At 42.1% G+C, this 20,887-nt stretch overlaps 2 long non-coding RNA genes across 2 annotated transcripts in view; one reads left to right on the top strand and one right to left on the bottom strand.

Moving 5' to 3' along the window:
• LOC125483031 overlaps positions 1-11,265 on the top strand; it is a 72,755-nt gene extending 61,490 nt beyond the window's left edge. Inside the window, exons 3-4 of the long non-coding RNA XR_007262025.1 lie at positions 2,669-2,747; positions 11,143-11,265. This is a non-coding gene — a long non-coding RNA (uncharacterized LOC125483031). The remainder of the gene's footprint in view (positions 1-2,668; positions 2,748-11,142) is intronic.
• Positions 1-19,965, bottom strand: part of LOC125483030 — a 54,207-nt gene extending 34,242 nt beyond the window's left edge. Inside the window, exons 1-2 of the long non-coding RNA XR_007262024.1 lie at positions 19,888-19,965; positions 2,532-2,723 (exon numbers count right to left, since the gene is read on the bottom strand). This is a non-coding gene — a long non-coding RNA (uncharacterized LOC125483030). The remainder of the gene's footprint in view (positions 1-2,531; positions 2,724-19,887) is intronic.
• Positions 19,966-20,887: the final 922 nt, after the last annotated feature.

The raw sequence follows: 20,887 nt of genomic DNA, 5'->3' as shown, positions 1-20,887 counted from the left end.
GAAGGGTCTAGGCCCGAAACGTCAGCTTTCCTGCTCCTCTGATGCTGCTTGGCCTGCTGTGTTCATCCAGCTCTACACCTTGTTATCTAAGCTGAGAGGCAATTGGGTTGGGGGATGGGAAGTCTCCAGAGGTCATGAGGTCAGTGGCAGTCCTCGCAACAAGGCTTGATGTTTGGATGTGGGGTCACGGTCCAGTGGGAGATAGGAAGAGGTGCCCGACAGTTGGTGTTGAACCTCTGCAAGGTAAAGATCAGTATGCCAAACAACATGGACACCACCTTTGTCGGCAGGTTTGATGACAAAATCAGGGTTGGACCTGAGAGAGCAAAGTAAGGCAATTTCAGAAGGGGACAGGTTAGAGTGGGTGAGAGAGGAATAGAAATTGAGACAGCCGACGTCACACCGACAGGTTTCAATGAAAAGATCAAGGGCAGGTAAGAGGCCAGAGGAAGGGTTCCAAGTGGAGGATGAATACTGGAAGTGGGTGATGGGATCATTGGGACGGGTGGCGGGGCCTTGGATATTCCTGCCCAAGGAAGTGAGCACGGAGATGGAGGAGAAACAGTTCAACGTCATGGCAAGCCCGAAATTCATTAAGGTGGAGGCGTAAGACTATGAGGCTGAGTCCTTTGCCGAGGACAGTACGTGGAGTCTTAGAAAGGGCATGTTCAGGAGGTTTGGTGAAAACATGGCAGGAGATGGGGTTGGGGTGAGTGACTTCTAGTCCTCTGACCTCCTCAGAAAGGGGTGGCATCTGAGGCTGGGAAGGAGTGGTTGCTAAGGTACGGTAAGGGATCGGCTCCGAGTGACAGGAAGGGTTGGGGTCCAAGACAAGGTAAGCGGAGGGCGGTGCAGGACAGGTGTTGGAGAAAATAAGCTGATTGCTCACCTTGATGCCAGGAAGGAAGAGAAAAAGTCTTTATTGGGATGACAGATGAGATGATGAGTCTATTGCATTCGCTGCACCCAACGTGGCCTACTCTACATTGGAGAAACCAAATGCAGACTGGGTGACCATTTTGTGGAACAGCTCCAGTCCGTGTGCAAGCATGACCCCTGAATTTTCCACAGCCAATCATTTTAACATAACGTTCTGCTCACATGCCCACTTGTCTGTCCTCGGCATGCTGCAATGCTCCAGCAAATCACAGTGCAAACTGGAAGAACAACATTCAGAATAGGCACCTTACAACCTTCTGGACTTAATATGTCTTCCTTTCTTTTAGCTTTACTTGTTGTATTCTCTGTCACTATGGCCTCTTTCCCCTCCCCCGACTCCAGTGTGTCTATTCTTTCCAGTTTGGCAGTTGGGCACATTGTTCTGCCATTCTCACATTCCGATCACTTAGTCTGCACTAACAGCACCCTTTCTCCCACAGCACTCCAACCCCATCCTATTGCATAAATGTTGTCCCTCCACACTTCAGATCTGCTCAGAAGAGTCACTTCGACTAGAAACATTAGCTTGCTCTCTCTCCACTGATGCTGCCTGACCCACTGTGATTTCCAGGTCTTTTTATTTTCAGTACAGGTTGCAGAATCTGCAGTAATTTTGAGATGCTCTAGATTGAATTGATATCCAGTACATACATACACTTAAATAAGAGCAGAGTGGCCCAGCCCAAATCATAATTAGCTGATTCTGGGGTTAGATTAAGGACCAATACAAATTTAATAGAAAAGGGCTTTTTTTAAATGGCAGAAAACTCATAGTGTAATATCCTCATGTGAACATAGTCAAAGAAACAGGTGCATTGTGTGCCACTAGACACAAGAGTACAATAATTAGCATTTTAATCTGACACCCTTTCAGACTTCTGAAAAATCACTGCAATTAAATTACAACATCTGTTTTTAAAAGTTGTTTTGAATTTTAAATTGATGCTGGAAATTAATAGTGAAGGTTATAATTCAAAGCTTTAGGAAAGGGCTCTGATATTGCAACAAAAACTTCAAAATTAAGTTTAATAAAATGGTTGAATCTTGCTAGTAAGTGAATTTTGCTTTGAAATAAACCTGAACATCCATTAAACATATAGCTAACTTGACAAAGTAGTTTATGCTTAGATCCAGGACTTTAAAGCACAGTGCAGACAATATTCTATCTGCAGGCTTTGCACAACGCCTGTTTAAATCATTCATTCATTCATTCAGCATACCCCAAAAAAACAATGAGTGGACCTCCAAATTATGATGCCAGTAAATTCCTGTGCTGACGATTACAAACTGAATAATCACTGCAAATCCACAGAAAATTTAATCAGGAATGACCGATATAGTCTGTTGCTTCAAGACTTTATCCTTGGGGCAGGTTTCTGTAGTAGGATGGAGCAGAGTTGCAATTCAGTGACAACTGTATTCAAATAAACATAAGTGTGGAATAAACTCCAAAATGTGGGTTATGAAAAACAAAACTTTGTGCTGAGCACCAGAGAGAAATACATCCAAAATAATCTACATTAGAGACTGAAAAGCAAGTTGTTCCACTAATAATGAGAGACTTGCATCACTTGTCATATAAAAGTACTAACCTAAATTAGGATGAAAAGCCACTTCGAAGGATTCTTAATTCCAAGATCACCATATCCTTTTTAATAGGAAATGCAGACTAGAAAAACAGAGCTGCTTTTGCAATTGTCTTCTGATCATGTCCTCTTTTTCTGTTCAGCTTCTTCACATTCTGCTGTTTTTGACTGAAACTTCTAAATGTTCACAGGCCGCATCTACAGAAGGAAAAGACTCAAATGGTATGTTATTACTTAACCACATAGAAGTTGTAATCCAGGTATGCCATATTTCGTAAACAATGACTAAAGCATCCAATGGAACTATGTCTGGTAGAAAGAACTTAAAGGTATTCATTGCTTATATTGTTTCAATTAGTGGAAAAGAGTACTGGGAAGAATAATATCTTCATCAAACAATTTAATAAGCATTTTTAAACATGTGCAAGTACAGCTTAAACTTAAAATTCCAGGTACCATATCAAATGTATGCATTTGTGTAGTTGTATAAAATACTTCTCTAATAAAAATAGCCCAGACCAACAGTAGCAATTAAGTTATCTATGGTGATTGAGAGATTAATGAAGCAGTTCCAGTTCTGAAAGACAATATGCCCTATCAGCATCGGCAATCAAAGATGGCAGATAATGACCAGTGAAATCAGTGGTTGTTTCTCAGATATACTTGTTAAGACTAACGAGTAACAGTACATCATTGGAACAGAGCAGAAATGCTTAATCTTATTCATCTGATCTGCTGATCATCACCTTAGCATAGTTTAAGGCAAGACTTGAAAAATGTTGAGACAAAACTGAAGTACTGTAATGAATTAAAACTGATGGCATCCAGATCTACAACTGAACCCTACACTTTATTCCTCCACTTCTATCCATGTACACAGCATCACTACTGTCAACCAAGCATTGGCAGCTATGCTCTCAAACTGACCAGCCCCACTCCTTTGGAATTTCCTCCTGAACCACTGTCTCTCATCTCCGTAAACAAACTTTTGCTCACAACTCATAATTTTTCCTCAATTTCAGTACCAGTTTTTGTTTAGGTCCCTGAAGAGTCTAATGTTTTCTATGTCAAGTAACTAAAAAACAAGATGCATGCTCTGGTTGGTACAGTATTATTTCTTTCTGGCCATATTGCCATATGGCCATACTGCCATATTTTGCAGAGTTGCAATCACCACTGTTCCAATGAAGTTTAGAAGTCCATAATCCATGTCATTAAGGCAAACCATTACAACTGGAGCAACAAATTTAAGGTAAAATTTAATGTTTTAACACATGGAATTCTATTTTTAAAAATCAGTGTTTTAGGGATCAAATTCCATACTCTCTTACCTACTGCCAAACCATTTCCGTGGCCCTGAATACATTCACAATTCCTCCACCAGCTACACTGTATTGTGGAAAACAGATAATGAATGTGAAACTTGAAGAAGATCAAAGTTGATACAATTTAACAAAAAACAATATTAGGAAGAAAGACAATGGCCAGGTGCAATGCAAGCACCTTGAAAACTAATAAAGGATGTTAGTCAATGAAAATAAAAAGGCTTTCCATGGTAAGTAACTAAACAGATGTTGAATGATTACTTTGTGCCAGTAGTACTGGAAAATGTCAGCACACTTGACATCAAGAAAGGCAATACTGAATCAGGCATTAGGACTCATGCAAAGCAACACAAACACAAGGGTAAGGATGAAGAACAGAATGACATATTCCAAGGACCCAATGACTTCAGTATATTTGGGATATTTATAACGAATTAGTGAGAACATTGGAGATACCCTGACTATGATTTAAGTTCTACCAATTCACGGGCTATACAGTTTTGAGTAAAAGTTCTTATTTATCCACTTTCCTGTATCTCAGCTCCTCAGGTAGCAGCTGGTAACAAGGTACATAAAAATATGTTAAAATGGCCACAATGCAATTTTTCAAAAAGGATTGTAAACCGAATAAGTTTATAACTGACACAGTGAAAGGGAAACAAATAAAAAATTGGGGAAGCAAGGAGCTACAGGAAGACAGGAGAGTTTGGAAAAAAAAGTCAGAATTATGAGTGAAGAGGCACAAATGGGAAGGCAGTCTATACAGACAGTATATGATTTTAAGGAGATATGCCAGGTGGACCTTGTAGAGTGAGTTCCCTGATTGGGGCTTTTAATCTGTTCCCATCATGGAGCCCTGGCTGACAGATAAGAATAGGAGTGTGAGACATCCTGTTCACTCAGAGCTGGCTCTGCGGGAGCTGGATCAGTGTCAAGGAATCTCCACGTGTTAATAAAGGATGACTTGGTGATGACATACTGGCCTCTGTGGAATTATTTCAGTGGCGACAAGAGAAAAAGCATGCTCCTGAATAAATTCACTTGCAACAGTCGTCTTTGAGTTTGGGTAAACATTTCTGGCATCATAGCATTGTTTGGCAAGATTGACTTGTTCAATCCTGCTGAAAACTGGGCCCAGTATGTAACAAGATTATGTCATATTTTCCGGACAATGACACTGGGGCAGATGAAAAGCAATGAGTAATTCCCGAAACAACTTGTGGACCTGCAGCTTTTTCATGTTATTAGGAGCCTAACTTTCCCTGAGGCACCAGATACTAAAATCTTTCAAGAGTTGGAAGAATTACAGGTGGCTTGGCGTTGTAATATTCCTTAACTAAATCTGAGATGCTATGGGTTTTACTTGGTAATTTGAGAACAAAGCAATCCATGTTGGGATTTTTGACTACATTAAGACGATTGGCAGAGGCATGTGACTTTGGCATAACTCTTAATGAGATGCTGAGACATCATTTGGTATGTGGGATTAATGATGTAAGCATGTAAAAGCGCCGACTAGTTAAAGCCCAAATGGACTTCGAACAGGCACTACAACTGGACTTGTCATTAGAAAATGTGCAAGTGGAACATATGAGTTGTAAGGTATTCTGGTGGAAGTGGACACCGATCCGACTGAGCTTGGCGGACACCACTCGGGTAAAAACCATTGTATAGTCTAACTCAGGACATTCCCTGAACAGAGGGACTCTAGATCAGCCCACAGCAAAACCCACAGTAAATCCAAGCCTCAGCCAAACAGTTAAAATTTTCTTCAGGATCCAGGCCAGCAAGCCAATGTAGTTGCTGCCAGTATGGGGACTCAAGACAGCAAGAGAGTCTCACTAGACCTAAATTGAGTCAAGGAACTCATAGGCCAGTATCCAGAAGAATGCACATCTGGGGAAGTCCACCTACATCTGATTTGGAACAGTTGAATTGCTTATGAACATCCAAATCAGAACCAAAATAAATGTCTGGTTAAAATGGTCACCCAGTTGTAATAAACGTTGATGCCAGTGCAGCTGTTTCAGTGATCACAGAACCAGACCCTAACAAAATCTGCTCTGTACTCCAAACCTTACGTTTGTGCAAGACCTCAGCTAGACTGAGAATCTATACTGGTTGACTTTACAGATTAAGGATACAACTTTGAGAAGCAGTTGCTTGAGTTCCCACTAATTGTAGTAAAAGCCTCGGGCCCAAGCTTGATGGGGCAAAATTGGTTGAGAGAGATTCAGCTAGATTGGCTCAACATTTTGATTAGAAAATGGCTGCCTGAGTGCAGGCCTAATTAATTACCTCAGGACTATCAAAGGAGCCAAGGTCACCTTGCTTGTTGACCAGGAAGCAATTCCACATTTCTGCAGGTTTCCCTAGTCCCTTTTGCCTTACAGGCCAAAGTAGAGGCAGAAATCAGAAGGCTGGAAAGCAAAAAAATAGTTTGCTGAATGGACAGCACCGGTCGTACCAATTATGAAGTCTGACAGGTCAGTTTGCCTTTGTGGGGATTTGAAATTAACCGTAAACCACTTTTCACAGCTGCATAAATACCCAATCCTTTGCATATAAAGGATTTATGCACAAAGCTGGTAGTGGGGGAGGGGGGGGGGGGGTGGGGGTGGGGGTGTTGGTGGCCCTTCACAAAGCTGGACATAAGCTATGAGTACTTGCAATTGTGATTAGATGAGGATTCCCAGATGTAGGCTACAATTAATACCCATAAGGTAGCGTCAGCCTGCGCAATTTTTCAGTGGATGATGGAGAACATTTTAGAAGGTCTACTTCAGTTCGCCATTTATCTAGATGACATGCTACTAACAGGGAAGATGCAATTTTGTGAACTTGGAATAGTCCTTAGACATTTCTCCTAGGCAGGTGTATGCCTTAGGAGGGAAAAATATGTGATCTACTCGAGCTAAAGAGTCGACAAGATTGGGTTACACACATTGGAAGATAAAATGAGGGAGATCAAAGATGCCCTGGCTCCTATGTCTGTACCAGAGATTATGTCTTTCCTTGTGCTGCTGAATTATTACGGAAAGTTTATACACAACCTGGCCTCAATTCTGGCACCTTTGCATCAACTCTTAAAAAGGGTCAGCCTTGGAAATAGTTGCAAAGCCAAGCCATAGCTTTCAGGGAAGTGAAGAAACAGCTATAATCCTCTAAGCGAGAGCTGGTACTGACATGTGATGCCTCCGCCTACCGCGTACAGCTGTAGTATTAGTTCACAGATGGCCCAATGGAGAGGAACGCCCTTGGCATATGCATCCAGGACGTTGGCTGATGCAGAGTGAAGATATGCTCATATACAGTAGGAAGATTTTGCAATCAGGAAGTTTATTAGCTTTACAAATGTAAATTTATAATAATGGACCACAAGACACTGTTAGGTCTACATAAAGAGGACAAAGCAGTGCCACCCACAGCTTCAGGCTGAATTCAGCAGTGGCCTCTAATACTAAGTGCGTATAAATACAAGTTGGAACACTGTCCAGGAGGCTAAGTAGCAAATGCATTGAGCTGCCTCCTGCTGGCAGATACGCCACTAGTGACACTGCTACTGGAAGAGTCCGTAATGGTTTTAACTTTTCTGGACAGACTTCCAGTCTCAGCTGACAGTATCAGACTTCAGACAGAGAGATCCGGTCCTGGCAAAACTGCAACAGCCGGTGGTGATGGGAGAAACCAAAAGGCCATCACAAAACGAAATGAAACCTTTCTGGACCCAGAGAGGGCCAGATCACAGTACAGGACAGCATATATTATCGGAAGCAAGAGTGATTGTCCTGAGCAAAGGTCACCACCACATATTGGCTGAACTCCACCAGGGTCATCCAGGTGATTCCAAAGCGAAGATGTTGGCAAGAAGTTATGTCTGGTGGCCAGGACTGCATGCAGACATAGCTGTGTTGATGGGGCAGTGCTGAGTGCCAACAGGGACAAAATTTACTCCCACAAGCCCTCCAACATTCATGGGAATGGGCAGGTAAGCCCTGGACTTGGTTACATGTCGACTATACAGGTCCTTTTGTGGGATCAATGTTCTTAGTCATTGCGGACGCCCACTTAAAATGGCTGGATATGCATAGAGGTCATTTGTCAAATAGGAGGATGACAACAGGAAAACTTTGTGCATCTTTTGCAATATGCAGACTCCCGGATGTGTTGGTCACAGGTAATGGGCCATTGTTTACTAGCAGGGAATTTGAGTATTTCCTAAAATTGAATGGTATTCTATACAAGGACAGCTCCATACCATGCATCATCCAATGGTCTGGCAGAAAGGGCAGTCCAAACTTTGAATGCAGGCTGAAGAAATAGCCCACAGTTTCACTAGATACCAAATTGTCCTGGTTCTTATTTGATCATAGGACCACCCCTCATGTAACTACAGGAATAGCTCCAGCAGAGTTACTAATGGGGAGAAGACTCCACACCAAATTAAATCTGGGGGAGTGAAAAGACAACAGGAATGCCAATGCTGGACACAAGACTCCGCTAAGCAAGGAAGACAGCTGACTTCAGGGAACGAAGTTTGGTGTAGGAAACATGGGAATGGCCCTGTATGTGTATGGGGCATGGTCGACATGGGATCAGGTCCAGTGCAAACCCGCAAACAGTGTGGGAGCAAAATATGCCTAGCTCTTCAATAGCCTTCCTGACTGTTTTGGAACCCATGGGTACTTTGTCTCCATCAAGTGTTGAGGAGAACTGAGAATCTGAGATGGACACAGTGGGATGTCACTGCCTCAACACCTTTGCCGCTTGAAGAACAGAATGAGTTTCTTCTGAGATGCTCCAGACACAAGAAGTGGACTACTGTGCATTACACGCCACCAGTTTAAAAAAAAACAGCCTATGTTCTCAGACTCAGAGGGAGAGGGATGTAGTGAGTGTAATGAGGTCAGCTAGGTCGACCTCAGAACAGGACTTCTCTGATTGGACTAGATTAACAGCCCCAGAGAGCCCTGGTGGAGAGATATAAAAAGGAGTGTCAGATATCATGTTCATTTAGAGCTGGCTCTGAGGGAGCTACGTCAGTGTCAAGGACTCTCCATGTATAAATAAAGGCTGATGGGATATTGGCCTCTGTGGAGTTCTCAGGAAGAACAGTTTTTTTTTCAGTCAATCAGCAATACCAAATAAGACAAGTACAATAAGATGACAACACTGACATGTACAACTGACTATCCTAACCTCTTCTCAAGTCATAACAATATGCAAGATATGAATGGGGTAGAACATAATGACCATAAGCAAGGGAAACTTTGGACTTGGGTGTTTGCGAGTCTTTATACAAGTGGAAGCCACAAATACGTTAGAAATGTCAATCAATTTGTATATTTAGGAAATACTGCTTCAGTTACAATTTCCACAACTTTCATAAAATACGAGTTGCACATCACAGCAAGACTGCTGTAAAGTAAACAAATCAGTAGCAATGAGCAGCAGGTGACAAGCAATGAGAACATTGGTCAATATCTACACTTTGGAAATTTCCAATCTGTGTGTTTCGGCCTAGAGTTCACAAATTGTATTCATCAGATAGTTTATAGAATCCCTACAGTGTGGAAATAGGCCCTTCAGCCCCACAAGTTTACACCGACCCTCAGAGTATCCCACCTAGACCCATCCCCTAATCTACACATCCCTGAACACTATGGGCAATTTAGCATAGCCAATCCCCCTGGCCTGCACATCTTTGGACTGTGGGACGAAACTGAAGCATCTGGAGGAAACCCATGCAGACACAGGGAGAATGTGTAAACTCCACAAAGACAGTCACCCTAGGGTGGAATCGAACCCGGGTCACTGGCGCTGTGAGGCAGCAGTGCTAACCAATGAGCCACCGTGCCGCCCATTATTCTCATTAATGGTATCCTTTGAACCCCTCAATGCCAAAGCATTGCTCAGGAAGTTCTTTAATTTAAAGAAAAAGGAAACTAAATGAAACTTAAAACTGGCAAGATCTGATAAGACTCAGATGTTTATAACAAAGGAGGAGGCCACTTGGTCTATCATGTCCATGCTAGTCAAAAGATGGGAATACACTAATCCCATTTTCTAGCTGTTAGCCTGAAACCTTGAAGGCTATGGCAACACAAATAAATTGTCTAAAATACTGCTTAAATGTTCCAAGAATTTCTGATTCAACCACCCTTTCAGGCAGTGAATTCCAGACTTCCACCATCCTCAGTGAAAAATTTCTCAAATCTCTTATACTAAACATATGAGGTAGAAGATTACTTTCCATGAAGATTACTACCAGGAGTATGTAGGATTTCACACATCGCACAATATGTGCAAATCACAGGCCCCAGCTCACCAGGCATACCCTAAAAGAATCCAGACTCTCTCTTTAATTTTATCCTAATTCCCAGAGAAAACTTATTTTTAAGGAATGCTTATACTTGTTAACACCCTGAGTCCTACACAAGACCACTGTTGGCCTGTCTGCTTCTCAGAGGGTCTTCAACATTGCCTTTAAGCTGCACTCCGAGCATGATCTATGTTTAACATTGACTTTGGCTCTGGAGCTCTGGGACGTCTGTGCAGAAAAAAACAGTAGCAGGAAAACCAATTCTCACTTTGCCCGCTTCTCTGTGATGCTGATGTCCTGCTGCAGGGCCCTCACCTTGTCTGCTTATCATTGGTGAAATATTGGGCCAGAATGCACTGTAGCCATTGAACAAATGGCACTGAACACAACTGTTCGACTTTTTCTTGTCCATTTAATTTACATGAGCTTTTGCTCAGCAAAGTGCTGAGAGCAGAAGAGTAAAGCAGGGTGGTGTCCTCTATGGAATACTGGAGATTTGTGAACAAGTTATTATAGAACTGCTAATAAATACAGACCCCAGGAAGCGTGTATTAGTGCAATGCCAAATCAAGTACACAATACAACAAGGACAGGGACAAATTAACTGGATAGAGCAGGCAAGAGCCTGCACGCATGTGAGAGTGAGAGACAGAGTGAGAGAAGGGAGATAAGTTTTGAAAAATTGAAAATTAAAAGCTGAAGGGAAAAGACAACATACCTATAAAAGTTTAACTTTAGTGCCATTGATGTTGTTTGAAAATAATTAAGACTTATCTATCATTTAACATGCCAAAATGATAAGCCAAGCTTGGCAAATTCAGCTTATATCAGAAATGCAAGTAGAGGAGCTTCAGCCATTTAATGCACTTGAAGGGTGATTAAAAAATGCAGAAGTTCAGCAGAATTTAATGCCCTTCTCCATGGTGAGTTTGGTGGCAGCAGCATTTAATTTTTTTTTCTTTTTCCACAGCACACGTATTGTATGTAAGTGCACGGACTCAGTGAAGACTCCATTGTGCAAATAATTTTGTTCAATATTTCCACAACCAGGAAAAACACCCATGTGGCCAAGAAACCAGTAGGAAAGCCCGACAGGAGCAATGCTTACGTGAAAAAATGAAGGGGAAGGGGAAGGGGAAGGGGACGGGGACGGGGACGGGGACGGGGACGGGGACGGGGACGGGGACGGGGAAGGGGACGGGGAAGGGGACGGGGAAGGGGACGGGGAAGGGGACGGGGACGGGGAAGGGGACGGGGACGGGGAAGGGTGGGGTTTAAATCAAAATAGAGTTGGAGGGGGACAATAAAGCACTCCACTCCTGCTGATCCCACTTCTTCCTAAAGGCATCAAAAGCATTGGTGAACACCACATGCTCCCTCTCCAAAAGGCACCTAGGCTTGAATGTTGCCGTGGAAGAGGGGCCAAGAGTCAGTCAAAGTGACCCCCTCCATAACCCACTGCCTAGACCTGTTTATACCAGTGGCCAGGCCCAGCAGCAGACCCACAAAGAGATCTTCTGACCTGCCTGCACCCCATGCCCGAAGATCAGGTGCGTGCGGCTGAAGTGCAACCAAAAACACAGCAGAAGGTTCTTTAGGTAACTGAAAAGGGACAGCAAATGCCCACAGCCAATGTACACGTAGTCCACAGAATCCACAGCACCGCAAAACAAACAGTTGGACTGGGAGTCCATGAACCACCCCAATCTGCTGTTACAGGGGACTGATGCATGCAACACCCTCCAGCCCAGAGGCAGGGGCATTTTATAAGGCAGGGTGGCAGGATTCTAATTACTTCCCTGATTGGTTTGTGCTGGGAAGGTATTTGAAGTCTTCTTAACTGCCTCATCCTGCCACAGTCAGTATTTACTCATCAGCGGGCAGGGGACATGCACAATATGGGGAAATCTGAAAAACAAACCCTGTCAGGGTTGATTGCATGCTCCAGAGGAAGGAATTCCCTATTCAGGGACACTCCGTGCTCAATCAAGGGACCTAGGTCCATCAGTGATCCTTGGCTTTGGGTGTATTTAATTTCAGTGGAAGCTACTTCATCCTCTATAGCACCACCGAGCAATCAGCCAGCAACTTCTGGCAGCAGCGTTTCAGTATCGTGGATTCTTGATCCTTGGAAGGAGCTGCTCGGTTCAGTTAAGAGCCTGAAAAAAAAACATAATGAGAGACTCTTGCTGACTCTCAAAGGTAAATTCTTGTGCTTCCGTTAAATTTCGGTCACTCTGTCTGAAAGGGCAGTAGCAGAATTTGGACAGCAACTTCCAGATGTGTTGGAATCATGCAGTTGCCCTCATCCAATTTTGGATGTTACGCACAAAATAATGGAAATTTGACAGTAAATTCTTGCTGATAATCGACTCCTGAATCGGAAGGTAGAAATTTTGTATATTACTGTTAAGACTGGAACTCAACTGCTCATGTTAGTGCACAAATTGCAAGGGATTTTGAGACAGTTGACATCAAGTGATACTTGAGGTCACAAGGGAAAAAGCAGGAATGAATTCACACAAATGCATGAAACTGGAGCTATTAATAACCCTGTGAAAAATAGATTTTAGCGTTGAACTTAAGATCATCAAGTAATAAGCTAATTACTAATACAGTTGCTGTATATTCCTAGAGTTTATCATTTTGGGGCTTTTCTGGCACAGCGGCAGTGTTCCTACCTCTGAGTCACGAGACCCAGGCTCAAGTCCCACTTATTTCAGAGTTGTGTAATAACACTCCTGATAGCTAAGTTAGAAATACATCTGTACTATTTTGTGCGGCTTAGTGCCACAGTGATAGTGTCCCTACTCCTAAATGGGTTAGCTAGTAAATGTCAATACCATTTTATGGAACTCATGTGGTGCAGTGCTAGTGTCCTCACTATTTGACCAGGAGTCCTGAGTGCCAGTCCCAACTGCCCAAGAGGTGTGTAATAATATCTCTGAATATGGGGATATGAAAATATCTATGCACTATTTTGTAATAAGATCTTGTGGCACAGCGCAAGTGTCCCTACCTTTGGACCAGGTGGCCTGGGTTCAAGTTCTATCTGCTCCAGAGGTGTGTAATGATATTGCTGAACATGTTGTTAGCAAATATTTATGTGCTCTTGTGGTTCAGTGGTAATGGCCCTACATCTGGGACAGGGGGCTTGGGTTCAAATCCAGCTGCTCCAGAAGCGTCATATCAGCTCTGAACAGATTGATTAGAAATTTCTGTGTTCCATCACTGAGGGCTGTTGTCTAGTGGCAGTGTCCCTTCTTCCAGGCCCAAAGGTCTGGGTTCAAGTCCCAGACATGCGTCACAAATTATCTAAACAGGTTGATTTAAAAAAAAAACCTAGAGATAAACTATTAAGGGTTCTTGTGGCACAGTAGTAATTTTCCCTACATTCGCACCAGGAGGCACAAGTTTCAGTCCCACCTGCTCCAGAAACATTTTATAGTACTGTCAATCAGGTTGATTAGAAAATTATGTGTGTACCATTTGAGGTCTCATGTAGCATTATGGCAGTGTCCCTATCTTTTCCTAGGGTGGGGAAAGTCCAAAACTAGAGGGCATAGGTTTAAAGTGAGAGGGGAAAGATTTAAAAAGGACACAAGGGGTATTTTTGTTTAAAACACAGAGTGATTAGTGTGTGGAATGAACTGCTAGAGGAAGTGATGGATGCAGGTACAATTACAACATTTAAGATACGAAGGGATTGGGCCAAATGGAGGCAAGTGGGACTAGTTTGGTTTGGGAACATGGTTAGCATGCAAGTTAGATGTAAGAATCTGGCTCCGTGCTGTATGACTGGTTCTATGCCTGGTCTCTGCATCACAGCACCAATGGCATCAACACTCATACAGTTCTGCTGAGTAGCAAGATATTGATTACCTTACATAGCAGAAGTAGCGTAATTAGTTTTCACATCCCTGAGCTGAGTAAGGACAATGTGCCCTGTGATCTTACTTCTATTTTGCAGTGACAGTGTTCATAATACGCAAATGCAGGACAGGATGACTCACCTATATTCTCTTCCAAGAGAAGAATGTGCCAACATTAATGCTAGCTTCTCTGCTTTTACACTCCCCCTACTGATTGCAATGGGATTAAAAAGAAATCATTGGCTAGAGTACAGAATCAAAATCATAGCCTGGTTGTCTAGATTCACTTGTGAAGAATTGCTACTTGAGAAATGTCTAGGAAGGTGGGAAGTATCTGTATTTTCTGGTGGGTGGGTGGGGGGGGAGGGGGGGGAGGGGGGGAGGGAGGGAGGGGGACCATCTTATGAGGAGAGTTATAGAGTCACACAGCATGGAAATAGACCCGTCGATTCAGCCAGCCCATGCTAACCATAATTCCAGACTAAACTAGTCCCACCTGCCTGCGCCTGGTAAATCTCTTCTGAACCCTCCCTCTCTTAATAATATCTTTCCTATAGAAGGGTGACTAGAACTGGACATAGTATTCCAGAAGAGGACTCACCAACGTCTTGTAGAACGTCAACATATCAACCCAACTCCTATACTCAGAGGTCTGAGCAATGAGGCAACATACTGATGCCTTCTTAACCACCCCACATGTGACAAATTTCAAAGAATTATGTACCTGAACCCCTAGGTCTCTCTGTTCCACAATAGTACTCGGGGCCCTACCATTAACTGTATAAGTCCTGCCCTTATATGTTTTACCAAAATGCAATACCTTGCATTTGTCCAAATTAAATTCCATGTGCCACTCTTCAGCCCACTGACCCCATTGATCAAGGTCTCTTTGTAGTCTTAGATAAGCTTCTTCACTGTCAACCTTAATCACCAATTCTGGTGTTATCTGCAAACTTGCTTTCGATATTCTCATCTAAATCACTTTTATAAATTATAAACAAAAGTGGACCCAGCACCAATTCCTGTGGATCATCACTGGTTACAGGCCTCCAGTCTGAAAAACACCATCACTCTGTCTCCTGCCGATAAGCCAACTTTATATCAATTAAAAAGCTCATCCTGAATCCCCTGTGATTTAACTTTACTAACTAATGTACCATGCAGAATCTTGTCAAAGGCTTTACTAAAGTCCAAGTAAACAATGTCCACTGCCCGGCTCTCAATCAATCTTCTTGGTTACTTTCTCAAAAAATTCAATCAAGTTTTAGAGAGACGCTTTTCCCACACTCAAAACCATCTGACTATCCCTAATCATTCCTTGTCTCTCCAAATGCATATAAATCCTATCTTTCAGAATCACTTCCAACAACTTACCCACCACTGAAATCAGACTCACATTTCTATTGTTCCCAGGCTTCTATTTACATCCCTTCTTGAACAAAGGCACAACATTTGCCACTCTCCAGTCCTCCAGCACCTCACCCATAGGTATAAATGGTATAACTATTTCTGCAAGAGGTCTCGCAATTTCCTCCCTAACTTCTCACAACAGCCTGGGATACACCAGATCAGGTCCCCGAGATTTAGTTGCAATAAATTGGGCCAGTACTTGTTGAAATATACAGGAATAAGAGACGACCTTCTTGAAACATGCAAGATTCTTGGAGGACTTGACAGGGTAGATGTGAAAGGTTATTTTCCCTTGTGGGAGAGTCTAGGACCAGAGGGCATAATCTCAGAATAAGTGGTCACATATTTAGGACAGATGAGGAGGAATATCTTCTCTCAGAGGGTTTTGAATCTGTGGAATTCTTTACCATGGAGGGCTGCTGAGGCTGGGTCATGAACTATGTTCAAGAGTGTGACAGATAGATTTTTAAGGGAATCAAGGGTTATGAGTAATGGGCAGGAAAGTAGAGTTGAGGGTTATCAGATCAGCCATGATCTCATTGAATGGAAGAGCAGACCTGATGGACTGAATGGTCTACTTCTGCTACTTTGTGTAATTTTGTTTTATTATTCATTCACAGGATGAGGGCATCACTGGACAGCATTTATTGCCCAACCCTCATTGCAGAGGGCATCTTAGTGTCAACTACATTGTTGTGGGTCTGGAGTCACATGTAGTGTCTGTAGATATGCAGTTCTAAACAGTAATTTTCAGGAAAAGGAAAAGTCAAAAAAAACCTTCGATTATTTTGAAAAAGGGAATCATGGAGTAACCAGAAGGGATGTTGGAATTAATTAGTTGAATGAAAGTCATTTGCTATGTTTGACTCACAAATTGTCTATATGGTATAGTACGGAGAGCATTGTGCAAGTTGTATTTAGCTCAGAACAGGGCAAAGCATTTTCTTTTTTAAAAATATCTGAACTTTCTTGAACTGCCTTTAGTTGCAGAAATTCAGTAAGGGAATTTTTGGGTGACTAAAAAGAATGGAGTTTATGGACCAATGATGTTCTTTCAAAATTTTACTGATATCCTGATAATAAAAATTCATTAAACTTTACTTTTTGGTGAGTACAATGCAGTTCTTGCTTGCAGGTTTAGTGGGAAATTACTGGTGCTAAACTGTGCACCAACTTAATGAAACTACATTTACAGAACCATAAAATGTTACAGTATACAAGGCCATTCAACCCAAAATTGTCTGTACTAGCTTGCAAAACAGCCACCCAGCAAGTCCCATTCTCTACACCCAGCTATGTAACCAACTAAATTAATCACTTTCAAATATATTTCCAGTTCTTTTGAAACCTCCGACGGATTCCACCTCAATCACCCTCCCAGGTAGCACATTCCAAATCCTAATAACCAGTAAAGTTTCTCATGTCACTCCTAGCTGATAATCTTGAAGTTGTGATCCCTTGTTACTGAGATACTAACTAGTGGAAACAGAATATCCTTCTTTATTCTGTCAAAATTGTTCATAATTTTGAACATTTCAATAAGGTCATCTCTAATCTTCTCTGCTCCAAAGAAGAACAAGCCCAATTTCTCTAATTTTGCCTTGGATCTAATATTTCTCATTCCTGTATCATTCTAGTAAATCTCACTTGAACCCTCTCCAGGGCTTTAACATCCTTCCTTTAATAAGGGACCCAGACTGAACACAATACTCCAAATGTGGTCTAACCAATGGTTTGCAGAGGTGTAGCATCACATCCTTGCTTTTATTACTCCATGCCTCTTTATTAACCCAGGGATCTTATAAGGCTTCTTAATATCTGTTTCACCTTGCCTGGCCACCTTCAGAGAATCATTCATGTGAATCCTGAGGTCCCTCTTCTCCTGTCCTTCCCTTGAAGATGTAACGTTGAGCTTGTATTGTCTCTGTTTCTTCTACCAAAATGTATTACCCCACAATTCGCTGCAAATGAATGTCAATTTGGCCAACTTATCACTTTGAAGTCACTCACTGTCATCCTCACAATTCACTGTTCTCCCTAGCTTAGTGTCATCTGCAAATTTAGAGATTTTGCCCTCAACACCCATCTCTAGATCATTTATATAAATCAGGAAAAGCAAGCGTCCCAACACCAATCTCTGAGGAACACCACTTTTGGTGTTTTGGTGTTGCCTGCCATCCTTTTCTCATGCTTCCTCATAGCCCTCGTTATTATAGCCTCAGCCTCTCTCCTGCATTTGAAATTCTCTTCCTGATTTCTATTGCTATTATGTCGATATGCATTATATGCTGATATTCTTTTCCTTATTTTCTCATCAGTATCCTTAGGCATCCAGGGTACTGTAGCTTTGGATACGTTAATTATTTCTTGTTGGTATGCATCTAGCTTGCATGCTATTCATCTCAAAATTCTCCCATTTTTCATCCACTGTTTAATCCACCAAAACGGCTGATGTGAAAATAGAGAAATGACCATGCCAAGGTTCATTTAAAGCAAATTTATGATGGAAAGAAGGCATTCAACCATATTTATGCCCGCTGTAATGCAAAGTATGCAATTTATGTATACTATAATATTTATTTCAGAGTTTGGATTTAAGCTAGTGGTTTGTGTGTTTAAAGGGATTTTATGATTAACTTACAAGTCTTTCTATAGACACGACATTTTTTTTTTGTTTGAGAAAGTTTCTGGTATGTAATGGGGTTCTCTTTTCATTATTTATTCTTAAGAACAATCAAAGTCTTTCCTAGAGTCATATAGCATTGAAACAGACCCTTTGATACAAGTTTCCCAAACCAAACGAGCCCCACTTGCCTGCATTTGGCCTATATCCCTCTAAACCTTTCCTATTCATGTATTTGTCCAAAAGTCTTTTAAATGCTGTAACTGTATTTGCATCTACCACTTCTTCTAGCAGTTCATTCCACATACGCACCACCCTCTGAAAAAGTTGCCCCTCAGATCCCTCTTAAATGTCTCCTCTCACCTTAAAAAAATGCCCCCTAGCTTTGAACTCTGCCACCATCAGCTTCAAGGGGAGGTTTTTTTTTGCTCTTAATTAGGGGAAACACCCACAGCTTGGAAGGGTTTTAGGTTTCAGTTTTGCAGGTTTGTAGAATTCTTCCTGCAGATGGATGTATAAAAACAGTTGCACCTGAGAAAGCATTATATAGTTTAGAAAATTAAGAAATAGGTTAAGCCTAAACTCCTTCTGCTGAGGTAAAGTTCTGGACCAGAAGTGTTTGGATAAAACCCCAAAATCGTTATTTCAAACCAAGAAAGTCAAAGTCTGTTTGGAGAAATGCTCAAGGTAGCGGTGATCATATTTCAAAACTGTGGAACTCAAGCCACAGCAAGTCAATCTCAATGTGTGATAAAGAAGGGAATTCTTTCTCTTGTGTTTGAAATTGTAAAGGAGTGTTGTTGGGATTAACGGCATTGTATTTTACCTTGTTTTGCAACTCTTGCAGTCTTCAGGGCTTAATATGAAGTTCAATAATTTTCTGGTATGAACAGCTCCTTCCATACCCTGTACCTGCCCCCACACCCCTGTCATGACATGGGCTGCTTTCAGCACAGCCATCCCACTTCCACCTACTCATCGTTCCCATTATCAGTTTTTCTCCTTTTCTCGCTTACTATCAACCATTCCTTTATCTGCCTAACGGTCTTTCTCTCTGTGCTCCATTTCTACTTATCTGCTCACTCTTTTCCCAAACCTCCTCCCCCAACCCTGTAATCAGCATAAGTACCAATGTTTCCTAGCCAGTACCAATAGTTCTGAAGGACCACTGGACTCAAAACATTAACTCTGCTTTCTCTCCTGGTGCTGTTGAGTTTCCCCAGCAATTTCTGCTTTTGTCTTCACTGCTCCATTGGTTCTACAATTACTTTAAATAATGGTCCTTGGTTATTGACCTCACTAAGGAAGCATTCACTCATACACTTCAATTAGATCTCCCCTCTGACTTATGCTGCAAAGCAATTAATTCCCGTTTTTCCTCATAGCTAAAATTCCCAAGACCTGGCAACATTCTTCAAAATATCTATCGTAACATCTTAAATACAACCTCCTATTACTGAAGGGTCACTGGACCTGAAATTTTAACTCCACTTTCTCTCCACATAAAGCTGAGTTTCTCCAGTAATTTCCGTTTTTGTTTCACATCCCTCCTGTCCTGTGACCAGAACTGTATCATAACTGTATTCCAGGGTTTTTATACAGTTCTAAAATAATCACCCTGCTCAGATCATGTGTCTGAGCTAAGAAAGAGAAACTCTTGTGCCTTCTTCATTACTAACTATCTGCCCTGTCAGCTTCACGGATCTGTACAAGTGCACACAGAGTTAAGTACAAATATGGAACAAACTGATTAGCTTTAGCCTGTTCTAGCAAAGAATCAAGTAGTAGATAAGAAGGCAAAAAACCTCACCTTGTGGCTTGAATCAAGTCTTAGCAAGACAAGCAGGAATTGTTGTGCATATGGCTTTCCTATTAATTGATGCACTGCAAAAAGAAAAGTATCAGATAAAGTATGTCAGTGTAGATGCCCTAAATGTGAAGGAATAATTTCCTTTATTTGCTAAGATAGATTGCAAGAGCTGGGAGGTTATACTAGAACTGTAGAAAAACAGTACAACAACATCTTTATTAATACCACTGTAATTCTGGGAGGACCATCTATTGAAGCAGGCTTTCAAAAAAAAAACAATAATTGGTCTGTTGGGAATCAGAACACGTTAAGAGTGAACTACAGTGTTTGAAATGGAAGCATGTGCTGGCCAGAATTGAAATCTGGGTCAAAAACAAATTGCTGGAAAATTCAGGTCGGACAGCATCTGTGGAGAGAAAGCAGAGTTAACATTGAGAAGAGTGACCCTTCTTCAGAACAGATAATAGGTAGGAAAAAGTGGTATAAATACTAAAGGCAAAGGGAGAGACAGGAAGGCAGAACAGCAGCACAACAGACTCAACTTCCACCCAGGAATTCAGAGTCAATGGAGGAGGAGGTGACAAAGGAGTTGGGGGAGTGGAAAATAGTCAAGAAAAACCAAAAAAAGAAAACCCTCGCCAGGCCTCCATTGGCCCACAGCAACAGAACGGGAAGAGGCAGCAGCATGACGACCACAGTAGCAGCTCCGCTGATGAAGAGGATTTGTGGAGGGAAGGTCACCAACAGAAAAGGAGGATCAAGGTTACCAGGGAGAAGGAGAGGAGCATCCCCCAACCCAAAAATGACAGACGTTGGGCGGGGCCTGAATAAAATCAACCCTCCACTGTCGGGAACCAAGAGGTTTCTCAACACCACAGCTCCAAACTGGGAGCAGTGAGGTCTCCAGGAAGGAGCAGGGGATGACAGCATTCCAAACCCCGACCACCCGCGTCACTGATCCCCCACCCTACACCCACCCAACCCACAATCCCCACCCCCC

Source organism: Rhincodon typus, chromosome 4 (genome assembly GCF_021869965.1).
Source record: "Rhincodon typus isolate 14 chromosome 4, sRhiTyp1.1, whole genome shotgun sequence".
Classification (NCBI taxonomy): domain Eukaryota; kingdom Metazoa; phylum Chordata; class Chondrichthyes; order Orectolobiformes; family Rhincodontidae; genus Rhincodon; species Rhincodon typus.
Note: the sequence above shows the minus strand (reverse complement) of the source record. Positions and strands in the feature narration are given on the sequence as shown.